The sequence below is a fragment of the Montipora capricornis genome, chromosome 2 (genome assembly GCF_036669925.1).
Source record: "Montipora capricornis isolate CH-2021 chromosome 2, ASM3666992v2, whole genome shotgun sequence".
Lineage (NCBI taxonomy): Eukaryota > Metazoa > Cnidaria > Anthozoa > Scleractinia > Acroporidae > Montipora > Montipora capricornis.
The window spans coordinates 22,586,569-22,590,534 of record NC_090884.1 but is presented as its reverse complement, the minus strand read 5'-3'; positions in this window follow the sequence as shown (position 1 = coordinate 22,590,534).

The window sequence follows — 3,966 nt, the reverse complement described above, 5'->3', positions numbered from 1 at the left end:
TAGTAAAGAACCCCCAAAATGTATTTCATTATGGGATGGGGGAAATGGCAAATTCTTTTATTCAAAATGACCTTGTGGCATATGCAATTTATTATTATTCGGCGACCACAGTTCTCTCTCTTTTTATGTGAGATTCACCATTCCTAGTAAACAAGATAAGTTGCTCCATATTATCTTTTTTTTTTAAATTTAAATTAAATTATATTTGGATTCAATTTCTAAACAAGTACATGACCTCTTTCCATATACACGTAACAACGTCGCAAACGTTTTGCGTTGGCTCAATTGCAAACACTGTCACTTTTTGCGTTTGTTTGCGATCCTGTTTTCCATATCGATTGATTGCGTGATTGCTTTACGCAACTTGATCTTCAGTTGTGACATCATAAGAAAGGGCACAAAAATAAAAGCAGAATTAGTTTTTACGTCGTGTTCAACTTCTTATGTTGGAGTTGTTGCAAAGAAGAAGGCAGAGAGGAAGTGTCAAGAGACATCACTGATTCTGGGTCCGATACATTTTCAAGGAGCAGCGACAGCTGCAGCATAGCCAGTATCAAATTATACTATAGGAACTGGCTCTTTGTGATCAAGAACTTTACTACAGATATATTTGGCGGGGTATTCCCTTACGATATTTATTAAATTCAAACTGTCTTCAGGAGTATCCTCATTGCCACAATCGTACTTGGACGCCATTTTCATTACACTAGTCTTATACTTGCCTCTAATTTGCCAAAACGTATCACATGCACAAAAATTTCGTTCATTTATCACATTAACAATCAGAAACAGATCCTCACTTTTGCATTGCTACTCGTCGCCAATAAGATGTAACAATAGAAAATTTTCTCTCTCTTGCATCTTGTTAATGCTATCATCGGCATCACAGAAAATGTGAGCAGATTCTATGGTAGTAAATTCCTGCCATAGAATCTGCTCACAGTTTCTGTTGTTAGTTTCTATTCTCTCCTTTTGCCTTATCCATATGAAATAAAGAAATAATTTTCATTTTTTGTTTTCGTCCAAAACTCAACTGCTTCACAATATTTACTAGCCCCACTGGCTAATGGAAGCTCAAAATCTACTAGCCGAAACTGAAATTTCACTAGCCTGTGGCTAGTTGGCTACTGTTAGTGTCGAACCCTGGATTATCGGTCATTTTGGTGTTAAATAAATAATAAGATGTATGATCGTTTGTCTGAGGATGTAGTCACTTAGGTTGTACACTGTATGCTGGCAACGATGTTTCAACTGAATATTGCTGGTCTTCTTTAGGCAATAAGGTGAACTGTTTTTGTGGTAGTTTGTATCATGATGGTGGATTTGATCCTTATTGATCCACTGAGTAATTTCCCGAGTTCCCTCGGCGGTTCATTGATGTACCAATCTCGATCTTGTTGTGTTACTTGATCGTTTCTTGATCGATACCATTATCTCTATTGATGTTATAAGGGTGAATTCCTATGTGGATAGCTTTCTTCACTCTTCGGGTTTACCAGTGTGAGACTCAATCAATAAACTTACCTCATTCCGAAGCGGTTGTGGCCAGTCTTATTAGCACAGTTGGAAGTTCCATGTAGAGATTAGCAATACCAGTAAATGTGGAGCCCAGGCTTCCCATGGCTACAATTTTTTATAAATTTACTTGAATGTCAAACAATTGATTATACTGGAAGTATGTAGATCTTAATACGACTTCTAAGAGGTCCAGAGTCTGGGCAGGTCTTAGTGTCATGCAGTCAGCAAGGCATGGGCCACTATCTTTGGTTGGGTGGCTTCTACAGCCCCTTTGGTGGGAGCACTAGTAAACAGAGACTCCATGCCGAAAAACACCATGATTTCATGGTCCTGGATCTTCTTACTCTTGATGGTAGAAGTGACATGGGATGGTAAAAGTGACAGAGTTGGTCACCATGAAATCCTAGGTACCTGTTAAGGCCGATAAGATGTTAGCTGAGAAAGCAGACCAGAGTAGCATCAAACTACAGGTCAGACTGTCCATGAACCTGGTTGCAATGTGAACTGTAACCTTTGTTATGGTTTGCCTGATAAGAGGTACAGCTGTAAACCAAGAGGGAGAGTTGCTTGTGTAATCGCTAGGTGAAGTTGAGCTGGCTGGGGAGATGCAAGAGCACGTTTTTGGGCTTGATAGGTACGTTTTTGCAAATGGCCCACACAAGCATGGTTTTGTCACGGGAAACCGTGCTTGCGTGAGCCACTGTGGTAAGACATATACATATCCTGTCACTTTGGTTGCCCTTTATTTTCTTTAAAATAGCAGGCAGGAATATCACACTGAAGGGAGGACAGGCATTAAATTCTACAGTGAACTAGTGAAGGGAAAAAGCATCAATAAATCATTCCAACTTTCCCTGGATTAGACCTGTATGTCACATAGTGGGTGAACGGCTGCTCAGTGGCTGATCATGACTTCAGTTCCTTCTCAAGGAGTTGTAGACGTTCTTCACTTTTTACCTGTGCTTCAGGGAGCTTCTTTGCCCAACCTGGTGTCTGGTCCAGCGAGTGCAAACGGCCTTTACGTGCTGGTGAGTTATGGCAGGAACTCCTCAACTTGCTTCGCCGATCTTCACATCTTTCACAATCATCTCTGGTACGTTTCCTTGTTCCCTAACGGGACTGTGGTTGTGAGGCAAAAGGCATTTGGTAGCCCTCAATTTTGGTGGCATTCTGTGTTGAAAGCACACTTCTTGTCAGACAAAAGCGAAAAAGCCGTTGCTTCTCATGGCAAGAAAAAGAAAACTGGATCACGTGACTGAATGTGATATCTGATATCCTGATTTGGGCTTAATCTCCCCATTTTGTGTGTGAGAACTTCATTTCTTGCCTTGCCTCTTTCGCAAGCTCAGCCAGCAAGAAAAACATTTCACATTTATATCTTCTGTACTGTCAATATGAACTTACAAATCCTAGAGACTTTCACTGAAAGCTCTCGTAAGCGACCATCCTCTATTGTCTATAGTGTATAATTCGCTTACGAGAACCCATTCTCCAGCTCTAGTAGTGACCACTTTTTCGAATTAATTCTCTGGCAGGTCGTTTACGAGAGCTTTGACTGTAGCTTTTCCCTTTTCGAGTCTCCAAGGATATTGGTCTTTTGTTTCCTCAAAATCTGATCTGACAGAGCGGGGAAAATAGTGTTGGCCTTAAGTGCTAGCAAATTCTATAGTCATGCTTGAAACAGTTTCCAGGCATCTGAAGAATGCAAAACACATCCAGCCCGAAAAATTGTCACAGTGAGCCTAGAGCCTAGAGAGAGAACCACAAAGAGTCTTGAAAAACTCAATGAAGTAGGGGAAGTCAGTCACTGATAATTTGATTTGCTTGAGGGTTATGCATTATTTCTTAACTGTAGGACTGACATTTTTCTGGTACATGTAAGGGAGTTTCTTCCAAGTGCTTGGTCATGTGCCTTTCCCAAAAAGAGAATGGTCTTGTATGGGAACTGCCCTTATCGTGACCTTCTCTTTTGCTTGACCATGAGTCATAGCGATATCCATGGCAGTGGCCCTTGAAGGATCCAAAGTTGTTCCCAATCACATCCTGCACTTGTGTATTGAGGTCCTCTCGTAAGTAAGAGAAACTTCACTGAGGACATCGCCTCAGAACATCGCCCATCGCCCATCGCCCATCTAAAAAGCCTTTGAACAAAGCAAAGTGTTTTTAAATCCTTTTTTCTCTGAATATAATTTGTGTTCACTTGTACATGTATTGTTTTAGTACTGCTGGTCTGCGTTCAGAGAAGACTTCTCAGACTAGTAGTATCACATAAGATTCAAACTTGGGAACTTTTTATGAAGAAGCAGTGAATTACATTAATGACCACTTTCCAGGCATTTTGTTTCAATTTTAAGAGTTTTCAAAACATTTAAAAATTCGTCGCTGAAGGCGAGGTGAATATCGGCGATTAAAAACCTTGACAAAGTTGAGGTTTTTATTCATCGAGCC